This window comes from Megascapheus bottae, unplaced genomic scaffold (assembly GCF_031878675.1).
Source record: "Megascapheus bottae isolate mThoBot1 unplaced genomic scaffold, mThoBot2.hap1 HAP1_SCAFFOLD_139, whole genome shotgun sequence".
Taxonomy (NCBI): Eukaryota; Metazoa; Chordata; class Mammalia; order Rodentia; family Geomyidae; genus Megascapheus; species Megascapheus bottae.
This window is the reverse complement of record NW_028327705.1, coordinates 305,440-332,801: the sequence shown is the minus strand read 5'-3', so window position 1 is coordinate 332,801 and position 27,362 is coordinate 305,440. Positions and strand designations below refer to the sequence as shown.

The window sequence follows — 27,362 nt, the reverse complement described above, 5'->3', positions numbered from 1 at the left end:
GAGGAGTGATCTTCAAGATGGGAAACGGAAAAGGAGCCGTTTTTATTGAGATTCTGGGGGGCGAGGAGGCTGTTAGGTCTGTTTTAAATGTTTTTGAGCCATTGTTGTTCATGCCTGTAATCCTAGCTCCTCAAGGTAGTAGAGCTCTGAGGACTGCAGTGAGAAGCCAGATCCTGCAGGAAAGTGTGAGAGACAGTTATGTCCAAACAACCAGCAAAACCCTGAAAGTGGAGGTGTGGAATTGGTAGAGTGCCAGCATTGAGGGAAGACAGCTAAGGGATACCACCCAGGCACCAAATTCAAGCCCTAGCACATACAAAAAAATACACATACAAAAATCTTCCAGCACATGCTAGAAATAATGTAAATCCAAAGAATTATATGTGAGCAGAAAGCCAAATGAATGAAACCTAAAGGAGATTACAAAGGTAGCCAAATGGAAGCAGATGAACTGACAGACAGGAAGTCACTCTTCTGGGGTTGAGAGAGAGAAGTGGCCCAAGGAAGCAGAGAGCACTTTGCCTCAGGTGCTCATGTTTGAAGTCTATTTCTGGGGCACAGGGCCTATGTGTTTTAATGGAATCACCAGACAGGCATCACTGAAGGATGCCCATGCCATCTGGAAAGTGAGAGACTCAACCAAGCTGCCAAAGGCTTCTTTCTCATCCAAAAAATTTGTGCTTAAGGATAAATCGATTTGGATTTTTTTCTGAGCAGTTGCAGACTTGCAGTATAGCAAACATCTTCACTCACAGAAGAAGATTTGCAAGTGGAGCTACTACACAGAGCAGTGACTTACTACTCTGTGTGGGGCTTAGACTAAGGCCTGCCTAAGGACTGAAGTATTCTTCTTTTGGGTTCAGTCCTCATGTAATTCAGCACTTAAACCAAAGTCATTACTTTCCTCATAGAAGCATTTCAGGACTTGGGAGAAGGAAAATCCCAGAGTCTTGGTAAATGTCTATGAGTAGCTGTAGATCCAGATGTTCAAGAGCTCCTGGGAATCCCTTGGCAGTTGTTGACTCAGTCAGTGAAGTATCCAGCCCTTTGAAGGTGGCAATACCATTTTGTCTACTTTTAACTTGTTTTTCTAGTATTGGGGTCAGCTGGAGTAAAATCATTCACTCACAGGAGCATGAGGTTTTATTTCAAGAGCTGAAGACTAAGCCTGGAGAGAATATGTACACAGGCAGGTATGCATACACAGCCTGTCTGTCTCTTCTTATAGTGTGCCTCTGTGCCTAAAGCAAAAGAGTTCCAGGTGTATGTGTATGTGTGTGTGTTTGTGTGTGTGTGTGTGTGTGTGTGTGTGTTCAGATGTGCAAATATGTGTGTATTCCCATGAGTAGATCTCTGAGTATAGACATTTGGAAATCAGAGAGGTTTGGATTTGTGAATTGAATGTTTCTCTTATTTAGCCTTATGCTCTTAAGCAACATTAGGTCTCTCACTCATAGCTTTCTCATCCGCAAATGAAAATGATTTATCATCTTTTGCAGGCATTTTTGTGAGAATATACAGTGATTAATAAAAAGCATCTGGTAGGTGTCTGGTGCAGAAAAAGTAACTAACAAATGTCTTAGTGCTCCTTATTTTACTTACCTTTCTTTCACCTAGCGTGGAAAGACATGCTTTGAGTTTTATCATTACAAGCTAATGATGGAGAAGAAAGTAGCCCATAAAGCAGGCCTATCAGTAATGCAGACAGAGAAATTCAGAGTTTTTGTAAAAGTAGAGTCACTTCTTTCTTGTTCTTGTCATATCCATTAACCAACATAAAGTGATCAACCTGACCTTAGTTGGTGGCTTTTTTGATGCTCTGCCACTTGAGCCAGGCCTCCAGTCCTATTTTGTCATATTTTGTGCCAGGATCAGGACTTGAACTCGTAGTTTGGGCACTAATCTTTAGCTTTTCCCATTCATGTCTGGTGCTCTACCACCTGAGTTGCAGCTCTACTTCTGGCTTTTTACAGAAAAATCTCACCAATTTTGAGATGTTGAGATGGTTTTGAATTTGGGTCCTCAGATTTCAGTCTCCTGAATAGCTATGATCACAAATGTGAAGCCTTGGCCCCAGCAGTTTCAAGGTTTTGAAATTTATTTTTCTTTAATGGTAGAATCTTGCAGACTTTACTGCTGAGGTTGGGCTCAAATCACCATCCTCCAGATCTCAGGCTAGGATTACAAGAGTGAGCCACCACCAGCCCCTGGCTATCAAGCATTCTTGATTTGGTCAGAAAATCTGGATGCTCCATGTAGCACCATAGTAAAGTACAAGTACATTTCTTGCCTCTTTATACTGCTACAACTGATTTATTGACCTTAAGTCTTGGAATGAAATCTCAAATAGGAATTATGTTCTCAAATGTCCATTCCCTCCAGATGGAAGCAAGTTACCATCTAGTTTTTCACCTGCCAGAGCAGGTGTTTGCAGCACGCCCTATCCTCTGCAGGTGACAGCTCAGCCTGCGAAGGTTCCTCCAATTGGTTTGCAATGAGAGGCAACTCACTTAGTTCTTGGAAAGGCCTTGCATTTGGGACTCACGGCCCACTTTGACAGGGGCTCATATGTATGCCTGGTGCTCATACCTCCAGCAGCCTAGGACAGGAAGGATATGAGTTCTGTGGGCATTCTTTTCGAGCGTAGTTATCATTTTGAATCTGGGAGCCCTAGGCTAAGCAGAGCTGTATCTTCAACTACAAAGAACAGGGTAAAGATGAGAGGTAGGGCAAAATAACTCATCTCTCCAGCTGTGTCGACATTAGAAGAGACAAGCCTAGAATGTTGGCTCAGTTCTCCATAGTCTTGTGGCTTGCCTGTGTGCCGGTGGGCCAGAGGTGGGGTGGAAGAGAGGTAATGGTAATAAATCATAGGCATATACAGGGAGCTGAGGTACTTGTGCTGGCACTACATTAATTCCTTGTCTTTCTTCACTGGCTACCTGAGTAATAAAAGAAACACTAGCCTTTATTAATTTTCCATTATACCTTCCAGGCCATCTTCTGAAACCGATGCCATTCTTTGTGACATTCAGGAATGAGGAATGATGAGAAGTTTTTACAATAATCCAAGAATCTCCAATTTTTTAAAAGCAAACTCAGTGGTAAATTTTTACTTGATTTTCTTTTTTACGCTTCAGTTATTTAAAATTAAAGTTCTTTATTCATTAGAACAGAACTCGGGGCCTGGGTACTGTCCCTGAGCCTTTTTGTGCTCAAGGCTAGTGCTCTTCCACTTGAGCCACAGCCACTTCTGTTTGTTGGGTAGTTAATTGGAGATAAATTTCTGCCCCGGCTAGTTTAGAACAACTATCTTCAGATCTCAGCCTCCTGAGTAGCTAGGATTACAGGTGTCAGCCACTGGCACCTGGCAGTTAAAAAAAAGTGGTTTAACCTGATACATATGAACATAAAAAATATACTCATCAATGAACTGTCACAAAATATTCCCATTTATATATACCCCACGTAATGCTTAAATACAGCTAAGCATATGTGCCTTCTCAAACATTTATCATTACCTATTTTTAAATTTATTTTACTGTTGGGGTGATGTACAGAGGGGTTACAGCAGTTACATTTATCAGGTAGTGGGTACATTTTTTCTTGAACATTGTTACCCCTTCCCATGTTTTTCTCCCACTTTATCATTCCTTTTTTTATATCCCTGGGGCTTGAACTTGGCCAGGGTGCTGTCCCTGAGCGCTTCAGCTCAAGGCTACTACCCTACCCTTGAGCCAAGCCCTACTTCCCATTTTCTAGAGGTAAGTAGGATATAAGAGTCTCAGGTCTTTTTGTGCCCAGGCTGGCTTTGAACATTGATCCTTGGATCTCAGCCTCCTGTGAGGCTAGGATTACAGGCCTGAGTCACCGTGCCTCCCTACTTTATCATTATTTTATATTGAAGACTTTCAAAATTTTCTCTAGTGAAATACATTATTGTTATCTATAGGCTTTCAGTAAGTTTTGTTGAATGAACAAACATATCAATTTTTTGCCTGTTTCACGTGTAACTATTACTTGTTCTCTAATATGTACCTGATCTCTGATACTATTGTTAAAGACTCTTAGAATTCACTGAAGAAATAGATATAGGGAATTCTCCAAGATCATTCAAATGTGTATGAAGAAACAGTATGAACTGAAATCTGCTCTCTACGTCTGTTTCTTGCCCAGCTGGCTTCTCTCTAAAAAAGGACAATCAACTCTTCTGTTCTGAATCCTACAATATGCTACTCTTGTTATCACTTAGTACCACTGCCTCACCTAAGCCCTATCCATTTGTCACACAGGTTCTATTGACCAGTCCCTTTAATTCTCTCAAACTGTAGTTGTCAGAACTGGTGTCAGATATGGGCGTTAAAACCCAATTAACATGACTTGAAGTCCATCCTTTTTAATTAGTAGCCAAACCCATTATATCTTCGAATGTTTCTTCTTTATATCTGAGAGTATACATAATAATTGCTAGCTCTAGCTTGTTGAGAAGCTGAAGAGTTCACATGCATTCATCTGAACTCCTTATTCATGAACATCTGAACACACATGTATGTATGTAGGCACAGAGAGCATACGCAGGTGCCTGGCCAGCGGTAAGGTATGCCTGTAATCCTACCTACTAAGAGGGCTGAGATCTGGAGGATCCATATTGGGAGCTAGCTTAGGCAGAACAGTCCATGAGACTCCATCTTCAAAATAACCAGCAAAATGCTAAGCTGGATGCATGGCTTAGATTATAGAGAATCAGCGGAACCAAGTGTGAAGCCTTGAGCTCAGACTCCAATACAGGTCCTCTAAAATGCATTCTCATCTCAATTTTCTTTATTCTTGGGCATCAGCTCCATCCTGGACCAGAATACTTTATTTATAAGTGAAATGAACCCTGTTTAAACTCCTATGGATGAACACATGTGGATGTGGGATGCCAAGGGGTAGAATTGATTCAGATATAAATAGATTGAAAGTATTGAATTATGGCTGGAGATGGAGAGGTACTGTTAATGGGTGCTGTTGACTCTCAACCTATAATCCTAGGTACTCAAGAGGCTGAGATCTGAGGATTGTGATTACAAGCCAGCCAGGACAAGAAAGTCCCTGAGACTTTTATTTCCAATTAACCAGAAAAAAAACACACCCCAAAAAACAGAAGTGGTGCTGTGCCTCAAAGTGGTATAGTGCTAACCTCAAGCAAAATAGCTCAAGTACAGTGCTTAAGCTCTGAGGTCAAGCCCCAAGACCGGCTTAATACACAAAAATAATCAGAAGAACAAACATATTGTGGGGATGGTGACTGTTCCTTCTCTCTAACGTTACCTCTAGCTTTTGCACATGTGCCTGTTGGCTTATATCTGGGTTTTTCTTAAGAATGTATCTTCACCACTGAGGCAGTGATAAGTCTAAAACTAATAAACCCAATCTATGAGCAGCATCAAGCTTCTTTCCTGAAAACTTCAGGGAGCATTCTAAAAGTTGATCTAGACATGTTGTGGTTGAGTGACCTGGCCAGCCATTTCCCACTGACACAGGTCAGAGAAGCTTGGTTCTAGAACTCACGCTTTGATTTTGGAAGTGATTTTAGTGTAACCACATATGTAGGATGAGAGAGTGGGAGAGAGAGGCTTTCCAAAGAAAAAATCAGTGCTCAAATGCTGCAAACAAAAAAAAGAATGAGCTGATGGTTCATGCCTACCAGCTACTCAGGAAGCTGAGATTCGAGGATCATAGCTCAGTGCCAGCTCGGGTGGAAAAGTCTGGAAACGTTTTTTGTTTTAAGAAGTGACATGATTTCCTACTATGTGGGGTTTTTTTGGGGGGGGAGTGTAGGGGTTGTCCCATGGTTTCTGTGCTTTCCCTTCCCCTCCCAAATCAGATAAACTTAAATGCAAGGACAAAAGTGGAGAAGTTAAAAAATAGAAAAGAAACAGTGACAAAGTTGGGAAGAAACAGAAAATAAACAACCACAAAAAGCCATTCTAGTTTCCACTTCTTGGAGTTGATTTCAGCAAACATCATTTTATATGATTATAAGCACCTAGCTACTGAGCCAGAATGATCCTCTCCTGAAAATATCCTCCTTTGTGCGAATGTTTAGAGTCCTGTTTTATCATGTCTAGCTGTTATTTTTGTCTTTTACTCTTCATTGAATTTACTTTTAGGGTTATAGGCACATTTTAATTATTACAAATGAGGGAAACCATGCAACCTACACTTCTTCGGGTCTGGCTTATTTCACTTAATATAATGTTTTAACATCTCTAGAGAAAGAAAAGAAATGAAAATCAAGAAAATATTGCAATTCCACTTCACCCCAGTTACAGTGGCCCTTATCAAGAAAACTAGCAATAGGAGATGCTGGTGGATATGTGGCCAAAAGGAAACACTACTGCATTATTGGTTGGAATGTAAACTTGTTCAAGCATTCTGGAAAAAAAAGCAGTATGGTTCCCTGAAAAAGTAAACATAGAGCTTTCCTATGATACAGCAACCCCACTCCTGGGCACTCCAATTGGCAATAAAACAGGTCACACTAAAACTACCCCAGCACAATCATGTTTATTGCAGCATTGTTTACCATAGCTAAGATATGGAATCAACCCAGATGCTCCTCAATGGAAGAAAATGAGATGGTACATATACACAATGGGCTTTCATCAGAAAGAATGACATTGACCATTTGTAAGGAAATCAAAAGTCTGAGAGACTCTTAATTCTAATTGACCAATAGATCGGGGAAGAGTTTGTACCTGAACTGGTAGAGTGGCAGCCTTGAGTGAAGAAGGCAAATGAGATTACAAGGCCCTGAGTTCAAGTTCTGGGCCCAGCACAAAAAAGAGAAAGAAACAATGATGACAAAATATTAGATTATACATCTAATGATTCTATCCAGTTTTGACATTTTGTCTTCTGTGTGTGACATCTGGGCCATTTTCTTTGAGGGACTTTTGTTTTTTGTTCTCCTCCATTTTGCTCATGTAAGTTTTGTTTCCTCTGAGACTAGAACTTCAGAAACCAGATGCTTTCTTTGGGAAAAATGTGACACACTCAGAATGAACAATCATACTTTACAGCCCATTGTAGATTTAAGTATTCCTCCTGCAATATCACCACCACTGTCATCATCACTACAATTACTACCATCCTCATCATCATAACTGTCACAATCATCACCATAATCATTACCATCAAACAGAGCTTTGTTAAGAATTTAAGAAGTAGCAGGCTCTTTGGAAAATGCCTTTATACATGATTTTATTTTCTCTTCACAATGAAACACTATCGCTTTTTTTGTCTTCTTAATGGGTATGTTTATTTCTAGTCATTTTGTACATTGAAAAGAGATTATTGTCTGAGGTCACAGTGAATTAAAATCAAAGTTTAAGTTGGATTTTCTCAACTCTCAGCTCCATTATATTGAACTACTATGCCCCACTGCATCCCAAAGCATTTTAATACTAGTAATACTGGTTTTAACTATTTATTAATTGATTAATTAATACTAATTTTAATTTTAATATTAGTTTGCTGTATATTAGCATATTTTTTTCCTACCTCTTACTTTAGAGCCTGAGATGGCAGTTCAAAGCCAGCCTGAGCAGGAAAGTCTAAGAGACTCTTATTTCCAGTGAACAAGCAAAGCACCAGAAGTGGAACTGTGGCTTAAATGTAGGGTGCTGGCTTTGACCATAAAAGCTCAGGGACAGTCCCAGGCCCTTGGCTCAAGCCTTAAGACAATTCAAGTAAACAAGAGGATTGGGAGGATGTGGGGGAGGGAAAGATAGTCAAAAACATGAGAAGGTGGATCAATCTTTGAGAAACAATGCACCTGCTACCTGGCAAATGTAACTGTAACCCCTCCATACATTACCCTGACAATAAAAAATGAATAATTTAGATTCCTGACCTTTATACAGGAATATGGAGTCAAAATCTCTTGGGAAAAATAATCTATATCAGTAAAACTATTGTATATCCGGTAATATCTGAGAGCTGACTTTTTAGGAAGGACGAGGATGCTCTGTCTGTATGGCTACTTTTGGTCACTTCCTTATACTAGTTCTTGCAAAAGCCATAGCTTTGATAGGTTCATGAATAAGACATCAGTGAAATAAAAGAAAAGCCCTTGGAGAAAGGGAAGCCATAAACAGGCATGGCAAAATTCAAGTAAAGTAATGAGATTGCAATGATCTGTGCTTGTAGGGTATAGGAAGCACTAACTTATCTGTGAAAACTCTAAATGAAGCCAGAATTTGGCGTAAGTGGCTCATTCCCATCCTTCAGTGTAGATGCATGCTCCTTCCTTACTGATCTCATGCTAGTTGATATTGTGCTTCACCAGGGACTGGTGAAATGTTTTAGAAATCTGAGGAAAATCATACTATGGTACACTTGTTACAGAAATCTCATCTCTTTTCTTCTGAACTTCCCATTCTCCTAGGTGTGTCCTTTATGAAGATTTCTGGAGAAGTTAGTACGAAGACTTTTCTCTGTCAAGGTACTGAGGCATCTCCTACAAATGTTGAAATACTGCATCAGGTGCTTCAATGTCTTTATGCTTCAGCAATGAAATCTTTTAATTCCACCTCTAATGCATATTTTCTGTTTCTAAAGTTTCTTGGTAGACTCTAATATAAAAATGAATGCATACTCATTAAAAGATATGGAAAATAGAGCAAATTAGAGAGGCAAAATATAGCATGGGTAATCCTACCCCCTACACAACTGCTGCTAATATATATTTCAGTTTATTACATTGCTACAATTTCATTATGAATAGCTTTTAATTTGCTTTGTTTGCATTACATAGTGGTATTTATGCAGCATATGCAGTTTTCTATCCTTTAAGTATAAAATTATAATGATAGCATAGCAAGGCTTTTCTCCCATGTTATTATAAGCAGTTCATAAATATCAACCATGAATACTAAAGTTGATTTAATCATTTCTGTACTATTGGACATTCAGGTTGTTTGCATTATTTGAGTGATGCTGTGATGAACATCTTTGTAAATAAAACATTTCCCACATGGGGGAAAATTGTTGCTTTGCATAGTTGTCATAAAAATAGAGCTACCATGTTCATGTATATAAATCACCTTTGCCAGTTGCTGATGAAGGCAACTTCATATAAAGTATAGACAGGTACCCTGTCCACCAGACAGTCCACTGCCACCTACAGGAGGATTGTCTCAGTAACTTTACTAGATGTTTTCCAAGATGGATGGATAATGCCTTGGAACTCCATAAATCAATCACAATTTGCAAAATCATAGTGGCATATATATTTGGGTATAAATATAAATATAAATATAAAAATATATCCCAGGTTCCAAATTCCTTTTAAAACTTTATAGAAATTTATTCTCTTAAAAATAACATCCGAGGGCCGGGAGTTTAGCCTAGCTATAGAGTACTTGCCTAGCATGCATGAAGACCCAGGTTCGATTCCTCGGTACCACATACATAGAAAAAGCCAGAAGTGGTGCTGTGGCTCAAGTGGTAGAGTGCTAGCCTTGAGAAAGCCCAAGGACAGTGCTCAGGCCCTGAGTTCAAGGCCCAGGACTGGAAAAAATATATAATGTCTGAGTTACACCATTCATCTTAGTCGGCATGGAGAATTCTTCTGACTTTATGAAGGAGATGATACTTTATTGATGAAGATTCTAGCTGATTAATGAGGTTTTTAAATTATTACTTTATTTGTTTTACATTTCTCTAAGGAATAACAACATAATTCTCTCTTCTTACTAGGGAGATGTTTTCTTTTCCCAACTAAGAAATATTAGGCATACTTGATAACTGGGGCCAGATCTGGCTCCCACACAGGCAGAAGGTGTCTTGTGGCACATGCTCAAGATCTGTGCTTTCAGTCTCTGTGGTGAAAAGCACATGCAATTAGTTCATTCTGTTTCTAATGTAAAGAAATAGTCTGGCTTTCCCTTGTTTGGTGAGATGTGGGTGCCTTCTGAGGGATCCACAGCCTGAGTAAGTTCTTCCCTTGAGCTTCATCTAGGGACACAGTGGAAGAGCGTGGTAGCACAGTAAAGCCAGCTGTAGACTTGTAAGTTCCCAATCGCCAAACCCACTGCTGAGAAAGAAGGCCACAATGTGCTTATGCATCTTTCAGGAAGCCCTGCCCCATCACAAAAACAGGTCAGCTCCTTTCCAGCTATACAATGAGGATTTCTCAGTTCATTTTTCAAGAGGCTAAATACTCTTGTACACCTGTAAGTATCATACACTGGTTGAGTGTATGATGATGGAACTATTACCTATCAGGCCATTATCAGGTATTTTCCCAATATAATTTTATTTACTTAACATTTGAATGTATAGGATATTTAGAGGTCACGGCCTTGCAGCTTTAAAGGATCAGAGCGAGATCTGCAGCTGCCAGCCCTTTCCATCAACAACATGGTATTAAAAGGTGTGTGTGTGTGTGTGTGTGTGTGTGTGTGTGTGTGTGTGTGTGCGCGCGCGCGCGCGTGCTATACTAGAGGCTCAGAAACTGTAGGCTTTGGGTAGTTGAGGCATTGATGAGAGAGGGCAAAACCAAGAATGGAGACAGGCAAGATGTGTCATAAGACACAATGTACAGGCTGAAAATGGAACCAGAAACCTTGAAGGGATGAGTAAGGTTGGGATAAAATGGAGAGGGAGAAGAATGATAGAAACTGTGACACCGGGGCCAGGAGTGTAACCTAGTGGTAGAGTGCTTGCCTTGTATGTTCTGGGTTAGATTCCTCGGTACCACATACACAGAAAAAGCAGGAAGTGGTGCTGTGGCTCAAGTGGTAGAGCACAAGCCTTGAGACAGTGTCTAAATTTCAAGTCCCAGGACTGGCAAAAAAAATCCCAAAAGCATGACATTTATCAAGAAATATTGTATAAATAAGTTCACATGTGGAGTAGAAACTCCTTTTCACAACTACTTAAAGATAGTTAAAACATGATCAAAATAAACGCAAATGTAAAACAATAAATATAAAAGTAAAAAATACAAAGAGGCTTTTTTCCCTTTAAAAAACAAAACAACCAATAAAACAACAGCAAAAACAATTTCTTCATGAATCTAACTAGGCTGGGGTCAGGGGAAAAATGATGTAAAAGTTCAAGAAGTTTCTGGCCTTCTCTTCCTCCCAAAATAGCCATTTTTCTGCTGAAAAAAATTTCAGCTGTCATTCCATCCATCAATAGTTGACCTAGGTGAAGACCCAACTGAAGCAGTACCTGGTCCCTGATATAAGCCCATTCTGGCTCTGTTCAGATTTCTAGGTGCTGCTTTTGCTCTAGGCAAGCTCCAGGATTGTTTTAGTTTAGAATGAGTCTGGAAGGAATGGAGGATGAAATATCAATCAGCCCTGTTCGCTATCCCAAGAAACTTGTGACAGTATTGATGTTTCATGAGACAAAATATAGGAAGGAAAGAAGCCCCACCCTCTGTTTGGACAATTCCTGAGGCCAACATGAGAAAAGGCATCCTTGAGATGCATAGTGCCCAGGCTTAGCAGGTGCCCAGGTCTGGCAGAATCTTTGACAGCTTAATTGTGTTCTTACTCAGTCACCCACAGCTAATGCATCTTCTTGGCAAAGCAGGTGTCTTCCATAAGGCACACCACGGGGCGGATTGTTATAAGAGCCTGCCTAAGTATGCTCTAAATTGTCCCTGAACCAGTGATGATAAACCAAATAGCTACAAATTTGTTGAAATGTGAGCTGTCCAAGGGAAGACTTTGACTTGGAGAGCAGAAGAGAGTATAAGGTTTGGAGGGGTAGGACAGGAATGGAGGCAAGTCTGAAAGGTAGAAAATTTCTCGATCCTTTCATTTTTCCCAAATTTGTCTTCTAGCCTTTTCAAGTCCTAGCCATTGTCTAGATGCTGGGAGTTTTCCTTTATTTTTTTATTAAAAAATTTATTAACATTGATTTTTACATCATATTTCAAATGATGTGTTTGACAAACAAGTATTCAAGAAGGGAATCTCTATGTATATTCACTGGCACTTACTTTTTAGAACATAATCAAAATTAGGCGAAGGGTTTGTATATCATAGATAAATATTAATCTATGTAATAAAACGTTATGTCTATAGAGTCATAAGTTTTTATGTCTATGTAGTTGTGTTTTTATTTCCAGTACCATGTCCATAGCACTGGGTACACAAATATTGAGTCCTCGCTCTTGTGCTGTTTGGATCTAATAGTCACATATTATTTTAGGATACCATGTGCCTTTTGTTCCTTTGGTCTTGACTTGTCTCACTCAACATGATTTGCTCTAGATTCATCCGTTTCCCTGCAAATGCCATTATTTTACCTTGTCTGTTGGCTATGTAGAATTCCATTGTGTGTGTGTGTGTGTGTGTGTGTGTGTGTGTGTATACCGCATTTTCTGTATCCATATATATACATTTTCTGTATCGATTCATCTGCAGTAGGGCATCTGAAGTGTTTCCATCTCCTGGCTATTGTAATAGTGCACAGATGAACATAGCTGAGCAGATGTCCTTATCATATTTGGGTTATGATGTTCCTGATAGATGCCCACAAATATTATGGTGGGATCGTAGGGAAGGTCAATTTTCAGTTCTTTAAGAAACCTCCAAATTGCTTTCCAGAGTGGCTGAACTAGCTTACAATCCCACCAGCAGTGCAGTAGAGTTCCTTTTTCTCCACAATCCTGCCAGCATCTGTCATTGTCTGAGTTCGAAATCTTGGCCATTCTTGTTGGGCTAAGGTGGTATCTTAAGGTTGTTTTTATTTGCATTTCCTTTATGACCATGGATGATTAACATTTTCTCATATGCTTTTCTGCCATTTTATTCTCTTCTTTTGATAAGTCTCTCTTTAGTTCCCTTGCCCATTTAGTGAATGGTTTGTTGGGTTTGGGAGGGATTAGTTTCTTGAATTCCTTGTAGATACTGGATATTAAGTATTTGTCTGATGAATTATTGGTAAATATCTTTTCCCAGTTGGTTGGCTGTCTCTCTACTTTAGTGTCTATGCTTTTATCTGTGCAGCAACTTTTTATTTTTAGGTAGTCCCATCTATTGAGTCTCTCTCCAATCTGTTGTGACCCTGGGATTCTGTTCAGGAATCTTTTGCCTGTGCCTATGAGTTCCAGTGTCTCTCCTATTCTATCATGTAGCAGCTTCACCGTTTCTGGTCTGACATTGAGGTCTTTGATCCACTTTTAATTAATGCTTGTGCATGGCGAAATTCTAGGGTCAATTTTTAGTTTTCTGCATGTGGCTGCCCAGTTTTGCCAGCACCAATAATTGAATAGACTATGTTTGTTCCAGTGTATATCTTTGGCTCCTTTGTCAAATACAAGTTGCCTATAGTTATGTGGTTCTATTTCTGGATCTTCTATTCTGTTCCATTGATCTTCTGGTCTATTTTTGTGCCAATACCATGCTATTTTTGTTATTGTGGCTCTATAGTAGAGTTTGAAATCTGGTATTGTAATACCACCTGCATTGCTCTTTTTGCCTAGAATTTTTTGGCTATTCTAGGTCTTTTCTTTTTCCATGTGAACCTTTGGATTGTATCTTCTATTTCAGTAAAGCATACCTTTGGGATTTTGATGGGGATTGCATTAAATTTTTATATCAACTTTGGCAGTATAGCCATTTTCACTATGCTGGTTCTCCCTACTCATGAGCATGGGATGTCTTTCCATTTCCTAGTGTCCTCTTTAATTCCTTTTTTTTTGGTGGTTAATTGGAGATGAGAGTCTTATAGACTTTTTTTTCTTTTTTCCCCAATTGTTTTTTATTGTCAGGGTAATGTATAGAGGGGTTACAGTTATATTCATCAAGTAGTACGTGCACTACTTTTCACACATTGATACCCCCCTCATGTTTTTGTCCCCATTTCCCTCCCCCAACTCCCTTCCAATCATCTTATTCCCCCCTTCCTTTTCATATTTCAAATAAATAAACGTATATACAATATACAGGTAACAAAGTCAGATATAGTAACAATATGAGATTAACCAAAAGACAACAAAAGAGAAATAACATAGTACATTAAGAACAACAATCGCACAAGATAAAGCTCTTGTTTTTATATCCTAGAGTTCTTTTCATTTAGTCTCATCCTATATGACCTTGTGTACCTAGGTTTTGAGCTACTGTAATCCTCTTCTAGGAGTTTAATTTCTTTTGTTGAGCTTTTATGGTTTTCATTAAATAATTTCTTTATATCTTTGGTTAAGTTAATTCCTAAGTATTTCTAAGAACCAACTTTTTGATTTATTAATTTTGTGTATAGTGGATCTTATTTCAACCTCTGATATTTCTGATTTTATATTTGTTGTTTCTGTCCTTCTAGTTGTTTTAGAATTAACATTTTCTTGCTCCTCTAGGTGTTTCGGGTTTTTTTAGGTTATTTACATGCTCTTCTGTCTTTTTAATATGTGCTCCTAGTGCGATAAATTTGCCCCTCAGAACTGCCTTTGCTGTGTCCCATAAGTTCCTTTGTGATGTCTCTTTATTGTCATTACATTCAAGAAAGTTTTGAATTTCTTCTTTGATCTGATCTGTAACCCAGGAATTAATCAGAAGTGTGTTGTTCAGCTTCCAATTATTTGAATGTTTTTTGACTTTTACTGCATTGTTCAGAACTAGTCTGACTCCACTGTGATCAGATAGAATGCATGGGATTATATCAGTCATCTTGTATCTTCTTAAGTTTTCTGTATGAAGTATAATACGATCAATTTTGGAGTATGTTCCATGTGCTGCTGAGAAAAATGTAAAAAGTTTCGGCGTTGGATGGAAGACTGTATATATCTGTTAAGCCTAGCTGGGCTATGGTGTTGTTTAAGTCGATGGTGTATTTGCCTAACTTTTGTTGAGCTGACCTGTCTTTTTAAACACATTTTACCATTTCTTTTACTAAATACATTTATATTTTTCTTTAAAAAATAAAAACAGAGAGAATATTGTCCTATCAAAAACAAACTTCATGAAATTTGGAAAGTAAAAAAGAAGAGGGAAGAGAAATATTTGCCAGAATCTTACTACCCAAAGATAAGAAATAATAGCATTTAAATAAATTTCTTTTCATTTTTTCTCTGCCTGCTTTTTCCTAATTACCATTTTTTATTCGACAGTTGGTTTTGCATTATGGGTTATTACCATCTCGTTATAAACAATTTTAGTGACTCGTAATATTGCAGCAGATGGGAATAATAAAAATTGCCTAGCAATTGTTGAATATTTAAGTTATTTCAATAATCATTTTCATCAATAAGTTAGAATATAAGAAATATCTCTGTAAATAAATATGTCTCCATATTTAGAAATATTTCCGGAGAATAGAGTATGAAAAGTAGAATTATGGCATCAAAGTATGTAAATGTACCTAATAGGGTTTCTTCCTTTCAAATCCTCCATCTGATAGAATCATACTTGTAAGGCCAGCATAAAGAACAAAGAAATTACCTATGCTTGCACATATAGGTAATCACATGAAACCTCATAACAAAAAAATCAAAGCAGCATCTCCAAGTTCATTAAGTTCTGTGAGATTCCACTGAAATAAATACAAATAATATATTTCTTTCATAGAATACATACTGTTCACATATAACTTACCCAGTCAAACCTATGATAGATTGTTTAGGAGGAATTTTTTTATAGTTTCAAATATCTATATTTTTTAAAAGTGAAAATATAAATATAGTTATTTATCTATGAAATTCAAAGAACAACAATATATCATGGTAAACTAGGAGGATGTTAGCAGGAATGACTAAAAATAGGATTAAATAGTTAAATAGGTGATTACAGAGGGTTCACAGTTATATGTTAAGGTAATGGGTACATTTCTTATTGAACAGTGGTACCCTCTCCTTTGTTTTCTCCCACTCACCAACACTCCTCCTTTCCCCTAAAATTGTAAAGTTCATTTCCAACATAGTGTCATCTGAGTCTTGCTTTTCCACTGCTTCACCCTTTGTTTTTCATCTCATCATTTTGTTATTCTCCTTTCCTTCCCCAAATCAGATAAATGTATATACAAAGCACAGAGTACCAAAACAAACAAACAAACAAACAAACAAAACAGTTGCAGGGCTGGGAGTTTGGCCTAGTGTAGAGTGCTTGTCTAGCATGCATGAAGACCCAGATTCAATTCCTCAGTACCACATACATAGAAAAAGCCAGAAGTGGTGCTGTGGCAGTGGTAGTGCTCTAGGCTTGAAAAATTCCAAGCACAGTGCTCAGGCCCTGAGTTCAAGCCCAGGACTGGCAAAAAAAACAAACAGTGGCAAGAGGGGATAAACCAAAGGAAATCAAATGAAAGAGAAAAGAAATAATTTCACACAATGCATTAAAACAAAAAAGAAAAATACGTAACTGTCCTCCACCCAAATACTCTCTTTTTCTATCTCGGAGTTCATTTTGATTAACACCATATTCTATGATCATATGTACGTAGCTATTGAACTATATAAGTAATCCACTGAGTATGTAATCCTCTGCTGGGACCACCCTAGACAGATACTAATAAAAATAAGGGAATCCATGGAACCTGTGTTTCTTTGGATCTGGCTTAGATCATTTAATGTGATTTTTCCCCCAAGCCTTTCCATTTCCTTAGGAATGTCTATGTCATTTTTTTTCTGATGGAAGCATAGAATACCATTTTGTATAAATGTCACATTTTCTGATTCATTCATTCACTGAAGGGCATCTGGGTTGAGTCCATTCTTAACTATGGTGAATTATGCTGCAATGAACATGGTTGTGTTTGTAGCCTAAGGTTGGCCTTAGTTGTGATCATTTGGGTAAATGCCCAGGAGTGGGATTGCTGGACCATAGGGGAACAGGTTCCTGATTGTAAAAAAGACCAGTCTGGTCTCATTCTCCCTCTGTTTAACATGGGTTAGCTTGTAATTCTGTCACAGAAGTAAGGTGTTTGTCTTCTGTGGTCTTTCCCTGCTTTCTTGGCCCCTTGTAATCTCTAGAACTGTGGGCCAAGTAAGTTGCTGCTATTCATACATTATCAGCCTTTTATATCCTGTTACAGTAGCTGAAAACTGACAAAGACAGGCGGTTTCCATCCATATCTAAGCTTGTTGTCCTTCTGAACTTGATTATATTGATAATGATGTTACTGACTATAATTGCTATCTGTACAGAGCATTTGTTGTGTGCCAACCACCTTCTGCAGTCATTTATTCCTCTCTATAAGATCATTATGAGTTATATGTATTTTCTAGTATGTTTGATACTAGACAAGGAATATTAGTTTAAATAAATTACATTCACTTGGCAATTATTTATTGCTAGACAGTCTTCTTAGTTGTGGAGCTAGGCAAATTCCACTTCCTTCCTTTATGGATATTTATTTTAGAAGCAACTGCACAGTTACTGAGAGTGGAATTTTGAGGCTGGGCCATCCTTTCTGTCACTTTCCACATGCCGTAATTAAAACTAGTGGCAACTAAGGGAGGAATCAGTGTCCTAGTCCTTTATTTGTCTGACTTCAAATGCTCCAAAATGAGGCTTCCCAATTCATTTTGGATCATAATAGCTTGAGAAGAACTGCCCACAGTCTTCATAAGATACAAACAAAACTCACAACTAGGAGGGAGAAAGTGCATCAAATCTAAGATAGTGACAAAACACCTTACCTTCACGTGGAAGGACAGGAGGAGTTGAGCAGAGGTCAAGGCAGTCTGTGCCTTGAAAGTAGTAATGAGACCAAAGAACGGTTGTGAAATCCTCATCAGGGCTCTGACTGACAAGGGCAGAGACAACTCCTGTGGCTTGCTTTTCTGCTTCATGCACCTCATTAGAGTGTTTTACTCTACCCATTTGTAACATTTTTCTCATTTGATTATTTAATATTTACATTCTCTGTCATTCTAAAGGGACTTTCACCAATTCAAATGTATCAATGCATGCTGTAGTATTTTTTCTTCTTTTTTAACAACACGCTGCTTTCCTTTAAAAAAATATGCTTGAAAACTATAGGTGATAGAAGATGGTGGGGAGGTGACTAAGATAGAAAAGAGAAGAGGACATTACTATCCAAAGTCCATGTCATAAAACTTCTCTACATGTATTATGTGGTGTGAAATCTCTACATCCTTATTCATTTTTTTTACTTATTTCCTTGATTGTTTTTGGCCTAATTAATCTGTCTTTGACATTTTATAGCACTGAGAGCCTTCTACTGTTAATAGTGGCTGTCAGTTTTCTCCTGCAATCCTAATAGTCGGGTTTCTGTACTCTGATGCTTTGTAATTCATTTTCAAAGGTTCGTGATTGTGAAGTCTTCATTATGGGCTGTACTTTCTATCTAGAGAAAGTAACCTTTTCTCCAGTTAATGCATTTTGCCTTGGACTCTACTTTGATACTTAAATGGGAACCTCTGAGTTATAATCATTAATGGACAGCTACTATAACCTTTTAATTTTAATGTTTCAGTTCCATTTGGTTTTGGTGATGTCTTATAAAATCAGTAGAGACTTTGTTTTAAATACAGACTTAGAAAATTTGATTTTGAGAGGAGTGTTTAAAGCAGCTTCTTTTTAAATTTTTTTGAGGGGGGGCACAGTTATGTGGTATTTTCTCATACATACACTAGTGTGTTATATATCTGGATTTCATTGATAACATGCTTCACAACATATGGATTTCTTCTATCCAATTCCTCAAGTCTCCACCATTCTTCCCAAATAAATATTTAAGGAAGGTTTAGTTTTCCAACAAATCTCTTTTTCCCATGGAAGCCCAGATAGTGGATTCTGGGGTAATGGAAGAGGTTTTTGCATAGACTTGTTACTTTGTTGGTATTATGGGAGTGTGGCAGGGTGACAGGCTTGAACCTTCATCAAAAGAATATCAGGGTATGAGCCATGAGTTTGGCCTGGTGATAGAGTGCTTGCCTAGCATGCATGAAGATCTAGGTTCGGTTCCTCAGTACCACATCTATGGAAAAAAGCCAGAAGTGGTGCTGTAGCTCAAGTGGTAGAGTTCTAGCCTTGAGAAAGCCGAAGGATGTACTCAGGCCATAAGCTCAAGGTACAGGACTTGTAAAAAAGAAAGAAAGAAAAAAAAAGAAAGAAGAAAAAAGGAACACCAGGGCTTCTGTTTGGGAGGTAAACTGTCTTTGATTCCAGTATCCCACTGTGTTTCTTTTATATATATATATTATATATATATATATATTGTAATTAATAAAAGGGTTACATGATATTTGCCAGATAGAAGGTGCATTAATTCACATATATTGATACCCTTTCACATGTCTTGGTCCCCATTACCCTCCTCTCCACCTCCCCCCCGTCTTGGTTTTCCCCCCTTCCCTATCCAATTTCAAATAACCAAATACAAATAAATCCAACATATCAGATAACAAAGTGAGATACTGTAACAATATGAGATAACCAAGGGACCGCAAAAGAGATGAGAGATAACATAGTACATTAAGGATAACAATCATTTTTCATTTTTTTATTGTAATTAATAAAAGGGTTACATGATATTTGCCATATAGAAGGTGCATTGATTCACATATATTGATACCCTTTCACATGTCTTGGTACCTTTTACCATCCCCCCACCCCACCCCCCGTCTTGGTTTTCCCCCCTTCCCTATCAAATTTCAAATAATCAAATACAAATAAATTCAATATATCAGATAACAGAGTGAGGTACTGTAACAATATGAGATACCCAAGGGACAGTAAAGGAGATGAGGGATAACATAGTACATTAAGGACAACAATCATTCATTATATGGCTTTTGTTTCAATATCCTGGAGGTCCTTTCAATTAGCTTCATACTATATGGCCTTATGAATCAAGATTTTGCTCTGTTGCAGATCTCTGCTAGTAGAGCCCAAGGTTTCTACTGATTATGCCAAATGAGGGGAACCTCATTTGAGCCTAAGTTCCTTTGACTCTGGCTTACTTCACTTAACATGATCTTTTCTAAGACTTACCATTTCCTAACAAATGGGATGATATCGTTTTTTTGTGACAGCAGCATAGAATTCTATTGTGTACAAATACCACAACTTGCTGATCCACTCATCAACTGAGGGACATCTAGGTTGGTTCCATATTTTTACTATGGTGAATAATGCTGCAATGAACATTGTTGTGGTAGTGGGTTTAGTATGCCCTAGTTCCGCTGTGTTTCTTATTTTAAAAGTTTTATTTTCAATAAGTGCATTAGGGTGAATCACTCTATTGGTTTTACAGGAAGAGCATCACATTTGTATTAGAAGACATCTCTTAGCACATTAACTACTTTCTTCAGATGGTACTTCACTGGTTTTGATAGAAGGTCAAAGGCCTTTTGTTCCAGAAGCTCAATTATTTTTTAGAACACTGGTAAATAATGATTGTAGTTTTGCAGAACCTAGATTTTAAATAAATTACTTGGCTGATATTCTGGTCTACTCTTTTTTGGTGTGTGTGTGTGTGTGTGTGTGTGTGTGTGTGTGTGTGTGTGTGTTTAATTTTGAACTTTGAGCTTCCTTTGAGTTAGCTAATAATCAATTATGCTTATTTTCATTGTTTTGGGATGTTAGCTTCCTTTTGTACTACTCTGATCTCTTTGTCAATCTAATTTCATCTCCTTTTCATATTCTTGAAGATTCAAAAATTTTGGGGGGACATTGAAGCATTTTTTTATCATCAAGCATTTTTTCTTGTTTTTAGTGATAGTAATAGATGTTTTGGGGACAAGACAGATTTTATATTTCTCTTCATGACACTTGTTATTTCTTACAAGACATATCTTATAATCTATTCAGAATATAAGGTAATTTATTAACTATTCCCTTTTTTACATAGATCATTATCTTGGGGGGTGCTTTTCCTCTTATTAAGATTCAGAGTTTGCCTGATGCTAAATGTCTTCTCTATTTGACTTCATTCTATGCATTTTTCTATCTACCAGCTCTTCACTGCAAAGCCATTTATCCAGCCATAGAATTATTCTTAAAAAATCAAAAAGCAAAAATCCAAAAGAAGCATTCAATTCATTTTGACCAGGAACAAGTCAGAAAAAGAACAGTTATTGGTGAAAGAGGTTTCACAGAGATTTCCTGCATCTGTCACGTTCATTGGAATTTTACTCATCCTAGGTTGCAAGACATCACCCTGCGACTTCTCTGAATTTTCAGTGGGTAGTAGCCTTAAAGTGGTTGTCCTGCAGTTCAAGAGAAAGAGAAATATAACTCCTGTATCATTCTTTTCTTCATTTTTGGGAAATGAACATATGGTTTAAATAATCAAAAATACAATTTTTTCTCCAGAATAAGCTTTTTCTCATATGTTTATGGAATGAAATAGGCAAGGATAAATTCTATAAACCATATTGTATTATTGTGAAAGGATATATTAGAAAACATGATACACACACACACACATACAATGCTACTTTTTTCTTGGTTTTAAGCAGTTTTCATTTCCTTTTTTATCATCGGGGTATTATATAGAGGGGTTACAGTTATATTCATCAGGTAGTAGGTACATTACTTCTTGCACATTGATAACCATTCTCATGTTTTTGTCCCCATTTCCCTCCTCCAACCCCCTCCCAAACATCTTATTTTCCCCCCTTCCCTTCCCTTCCCTTCTCTATTTCAAATAAACAAATAAATGGATATACAATATACCAGGTTACAAAGTCAGATACAGTATCCACATGAAATTAACCATTAGGGGACAAAAGAGGGAAGAAATAACATAGTACATTAAGAAAAACAATCACACAAGATAAAGCTCTTGTTTCCATATCCTAGAATTCATTTCATTTAGTCTCATCCTCTATGGCCTCATGTGCATAGCTTTTGAGCTATTGTGATCCTCTACTAGGAGAGTCTTAGATGTGTACTATTACAAATGAGGGAAACCATGGAGTCTATGTTCCATTGAGTCTAGCTTGCTTCACTTAATATGAGTTTTACAAGTCTTTCTATTTCCTTATGATTGAGGAGAAGTTATTTGTCTATAGAGTTAAATGTATTATCTAAAGTATGGTATATGTAGGGGAGTATTGTAATGGTATAACTCCTTTGAATAACTAATAGTGTAAGAAAATAAATACCAGGAAGCTGAAATGTGTGTTGCTGGGGAGGGAAGGAAGTCAAGAGCAGGGGACTTGTGAATGAAGAGATGAGGTGTATGTGAGCACAATAATAATATGCAATGCATCTATGTGAAAAAGGAACCCAGTAACTTGAGAGGCTGGGTGGAGTTAGGCGAGATTGGGGAAAGGAATGACATTGATCAAGATGCTTTTATTCATAAATTATTCTGTTGAATTGTTACTCAAAGATAATAAAAATAATTTCTTCAGGAAAGGTTTTGATAATAAATAATAAGCATATCTGGGGCTGAAATAAAATAAAGATATTAGGGGATGTTATAAGACAAGACATGAAAATGCAGCCTTTTTCCCACTGACACTCTTCAAGGATATCATTGGGCCAAGAGTCTATTTTATGCCAGTTCTGGAGCTTGAACTCAGGATGTGGGCACTGTTGCTGAGCTTTTTCGCTCAAGGCTTGCACTCTACCACTTAAGCCACAGCTCAACTCTGGGATTTTTGCTGGAGATAAGAGTCTCACAAACTTCACTGCTTCATATGGATTGAATTGCAATTCTTAGCACTCAGCCTCCTGAGTAGCTGGTGTTACAGGTGTGAGCCAACAGTGCATGGCAGAGCCAAAGTGTGATACATTGTGGCTATGTTCCTGGGGAGAGGATTTAGCACAGATTTCAACTTCTTATTTCTAGTTCTTTTATTGTTCAATAGTGGTGCATCATGGGAAATGTTTGATCTCCAGTACACAATATCTGATATCAGATATTTTTATGTCAGACTATGTATCTGGAGACTCAGGGAGGCTCTGGAAAGTTACAGATCTTTCTATAGAGAGCAGGGAGTCATAGGTCTCAGTGGACAGCTGGGTTTAAGCCAAGCACTGTAGCACTAAAGGAACTCTTAGTCTCATGGCATTTTTCACAGATAGCTTCTGGGGTACTTTTAAGACAGCACTACCATTAAAGACTCCCAAGTTTGATAAGAGAAAGACCTTTATGTCTTTCAACCTGGAAAATCTGAATTTGTGATTTTAAAGTAATGTCTGTCTGATGTAGCTTACCATACAGTTATCAGATTAAGTTTTGAGAAGTAAGGCAGCTCTTCTGACATCTTGACGTTCACTTAGTGATACTTCTGACTTTCAGAACTTTAAAGAAGCCAGTTTGGCTGGATTTTCAGAAGTGTATTTGTAGCTACACAGGAGTTTGAGATCTAAGGAACTCAGTTCGATGCCAGCCTGAGAGGAAAGAGCATATGACTCGTGTCTCCAATTATCCAACAAAAAAGCTAGAAGTAGAATTGTTGATCAAGTGGTAGAGCACTAGCCTTAAGTAACAAAGCTCAGAGAGAGTACCTAGGCCCCTGCACCAAGAAGGAAGGAAAGAAAGAATTATTGTAATGCTATTCAGAAAGTTCTAGTAAGTAATTGGTAACAGTGTCCATAGGCAGTAGTAGAGCATTTCATATTACTTTCCCTAATGTCAAAATCTTCCATAAACTTTGTATAATTATAAAAACAGACAATTAGAATTGATACCATGCTGGTAAGTAACCTTCGGCTTATTGGGATTGCTTCAGTTTTTTAGTTAAGGAGCTATTTTTGTTCTGTGATCCTCAGGATACTGCTGCATGCAACTTTGTTTTCTTTTTTGTCTGGCCCAATCTCTGAGTCGTTTGTTTCTATGTTCACAGAATACATTGTGTTTAGTCATTTATATAAAAAAGGAACATGATGGATTCAGTAAATATAACATTTTATTTTTCTTTGTAAAAATTGATTATTTGTGAAAACTATATCAAGGGCCCTCCTTCCCCGACAACCAGTGGCTGTTTAGATGACTTAGAGTTAGGGCCACCTCCCGCAGTCTCTGTCCTATCTGGCCTGAGGTTGAAGTCCAGTCATCACCCGTTAGGTGCAGGCCTAAAAGATTGCCATGGTGGCTAACAAGTCTTTAAAGAACCACTATCGCCAGCACATCATTTTCCTCAGCCTGGAGAAGAAAGGAGAGGGTCGGGATTGCTCATTGCCCTGGCCAGAAAGCTCTTCAGGGGGCTGGGTATCAGGCATCAGCATCACAGTGGGCTCTGGGGTGGAGGCCTTTCGGGGACAAGGCCCCCCTGCCTCTACCTGGGCAGGCTGCACACTGTAGTTGAGTTGGGCATCTGCAAAGATTTTCTGCTCCTTGCTGTCTTCAATGTTTGAGGGGCTTGGCAGGTGTGAAGTGACCTCAGCAGCAGGGGTCTCAGGGTCTGCAGGCGTCTGGCCCTGGCACTGTGTGCCTTCACCCACAAGGACCACCAGAAATTCCTGCAACTCCTTCTTCTTCTGCATCTTCTCCTGGGAGAGTTCCATGACACACTCGTCTTTCTCCTTATAGAGTTGGTCCAGGGCTTCCATCTGTTCTTTGTACAGAATTATGGAGTCGTCGAGGGTGCTGATGTGTTTGGACAGCTGGGCACACCGGTGCTGGAGGTCCCCTGATGGACTCTGGTGCTCCACTTTGTCAGGCAGGGCCTGGAGGAAGCACATTCTCATCTTCTTAGACACCCGCGTGTCCTGCTTCCTGTCCCCTGAGGGACCATGGTTCCTGCTCTTGGGAAACAGGGCCTGCTGCTCCAGCTTGGTCTGGCACTGGGCTGCCAAGTTGGCCAGGCACTGGCAGTGGGCCTGCTGCTCCTGCAGCTGTTGGCTGGGTTTCACTTTTGTCACCTCAGCAACTGATTTTGCTTTCGGGTAAAAGGCCTTCATGACTTGTGGGATGTCCACAGCCTCTGGGATGGTCACGGTGGCTGGAGTTGCCTCCTCAGCCCTTGCTTCTTCCTTGTCCCCTTCTTTACCTTCCTGGAAAGCCAGGAAGCTCAGCTGGGCCTGGAGTTGCTCCTTCTCTTGTGTAGTGGCTTCCAGGCACTGGAGAGTGTCCTGCAACTCTTGGGTCAGGGTCAGGTCCTGCTGCTGCTGCTGCTCCAGCAGCTGGGTGTGCCTCAGCAGGTGCTGTTGCAGCTCCTCCTCCTCTGCACTCAGCTGCTGAATGGAGGCCATGTTCTCTTCACAGGTGGTTTTGAGTTTCTGCAGCTGGGCCAGGCACTGAGCATTGAGCTCCTGAAGACTCTGGGCTGTTTGAAAACTTCCTTCAGCCACCTCTTTCCATTCTCCTAATTCCATCTCTCGCTGCTCCAGCTTCTCCAGAAGGTGTTCATTCTCCGTTTGCTCTGAGGTCAGGAGGCTGGTGAGCTGGTCCTTCTCAGTGCTCAGCCTATGGAAAGCTTCCTGCAGCTGCTCCAGCTGCTCTTTCAGCTCTCTCGTTTGCAGGTCTGTGCATTTCTGGGCCTCAAAGATGTTGGACTGAGCCTTGTCGCCCACTCTCTTCTGCAGTATCAGCAGCCGTTCCTGTTGCTCCAGGTTCTGGAGACTGAGGCTTTGGTTTTCCTGAACCTGGAATTGAAGTTGTTGCTCCAGGTTCTTTAAGTCAGCCTGAGATGGTCCTGCAAGGGGCTGTGCCTCTGCCAGCTTGTTCTCCATTTCTGCCAGCTTGTTCTCTAGATCCACCATCTGCCACAGGTCTTCCTCGCGCTGGTCTGTGAGTTGGTTCATCTCCTGTGAGAGCCGCCGCACCTTCTCCGTCCACGTGGACCTCTCCACCCTCAGGTCCTCCGCAATCTTGTCCCTCTCCAACCTCAATGCACTCACCGCACTTTGCACATTTTCTATTCTTCTTTTCAGCACTGCCCGCTCCTCTAGCACTCGTTGGAATTTTTCTATTTTCAATTTCATGTTGGACTTCTGGGTCCGGAGCACGTCCAGCTTCCCCTGTAAGTCTGCATTCAGCTCCTGCAGGTTGTCACACCTTCTGCTCTTTTCCTCGAGCTGCAGCTTCACATCACCCAGGTCTTGGATGAGCTGTCTGTTCTTCTGCTCAATGTCCTTCTGCGTGGTGGTGAGGGCAGACAAGGCCATCTCTAGGTCTAAGCTGCGTTGCTGAGAAGCCTGCAGGCGGCTGGTCAGATCTTCATGCTCCACCTGACTTCGTTTGACTTCCTTTTCCATGTGGGCCAGGGCAGATTGTAAGTGGCCTTTTTCTGAAAGCAACATCTGTGTGGCTACCTTGTGGTCTTCTAACTCTGCTTTCAGTGTTTCTTGCACCTGGGCCAGCTTCTCATTTTCTTCCTGCTGTTGTTCCTGCAGCTCTCTCTTTACCTGCTTTAGTTGGTGGATTTTACTGAAGAGCTGTTGATGTCGTAATTTGCTCCAGTCCAGGGCTAGCAGCAGGTATTGGTAGCCCCTCTCCAGATCCTTGTTGTTCTTGGGACCTGTGACACTCTTGACCCTGGCTGCTCCGACTGTGCCTGAAGGCAGGCGAGGCTCAGGGTCAGCTTGGTCTCTGGCTGCACCCTCATGTGAATTACAGACCCCAGTGGTGTTGGTCGTGGGCTTGCCTCCCCTTTTATTTTTCTTCCTTATCTTTCCAGATCCATGAAGATAGTTCTGCTGATGTTCCTGCAGTCGTTTCTTTCTTGGTTTTGATCGTTCAGACGTGCCAGCTCTGGGATGGGAAAGATGGACCGGCCACATTCCCAGGCTCTTCGAAATCTCCTGTACGTACCCAATCACTAATATGTAAGCGAGTATCCAAGTCTATCGCCAAATCACCTGGATTCTCTCGATCACCACTCAGCCACCTCTCCCTTCAACAGTTGCTGGTAGTGGTATAAGTCAACAGTGGTGTCTTGCTCAGGATTCCCAGCTGGAGGATGCCCCGCTCAGGAATTGAGGGGGGGCAGATTCTGGCTCCTATTTTCCCTCACCCCCTACCCACTGTTGTAAGGCAGGGTCCCAACGCCCTCCACTCTCCACATCCAGTGGCCTGGGAGAGGAGCCTGGTGGGCGGGTGGGAGCTGGGACAGCTCCGCCTCCCCTGGTGGGGTGCTGAGTCTTAGGGTCGGCCCGCTTGTCAGTCTCCAGTCAGAGGGCTGGGGGTTGAGCCCGTTGGGCGGGTGGGAGTTGGGACAGCCCCGCCTCCCTTGGTGTGGTGCTGGGTCTTATGGGTAGCCGCCTGTCAATCTCCAGTCAATGGCCTGAGGTAGGGGGCTGTTGAGGGAAGGGACAGGATTCTAAATTCCTTGCCCCCCTGCTCCCGCCATTCTTTCTTGGGCGGGGTGTTGGGGTCTGAGTTTCTACTGTCACATTCCTGTGTACATGCTCTCCCTTGTCCTGTCTGCTTTTCATAGGTCCTGGAGCCCTTGCTTTCCCCTTAGAACTTTTTTTTTATTATTATTTTGTCGGTAG

General features: G+C 39.9%; 1 long non-coding RNA gene across 2 annotated transcripts; it reads left to right on the top strand.

Annotated features, from left to right (window-relative positions):
* The first annotated feature begins 1,119 nt into the window (after positions 1 to 1,119).
* LOC150039486 (uncharacterized) lies at positions 1,120 to 26,701 on the top strand. 2 transcript variants are annotated; one of them, XR_016534353.1, is made up of 4 exons: positions 1,120 to 1,193; positions 2,996 to 3,104; positions 8,435 to 8,491; positions 26,546 to 26,701. It is a non-coding gene; the product is annotated as an uncharacterized LOC150039486 (long non-coding RNA). The 2 variants fall into 2 exon arrangements; XR_016534354.1 differs by lacking the exon at positions 26,546 to 26,701 and adding an exon at positions 14,937 to 15,031.
* Positions 26,702 to 27,362: the final 661 nt, after the last annotated feature.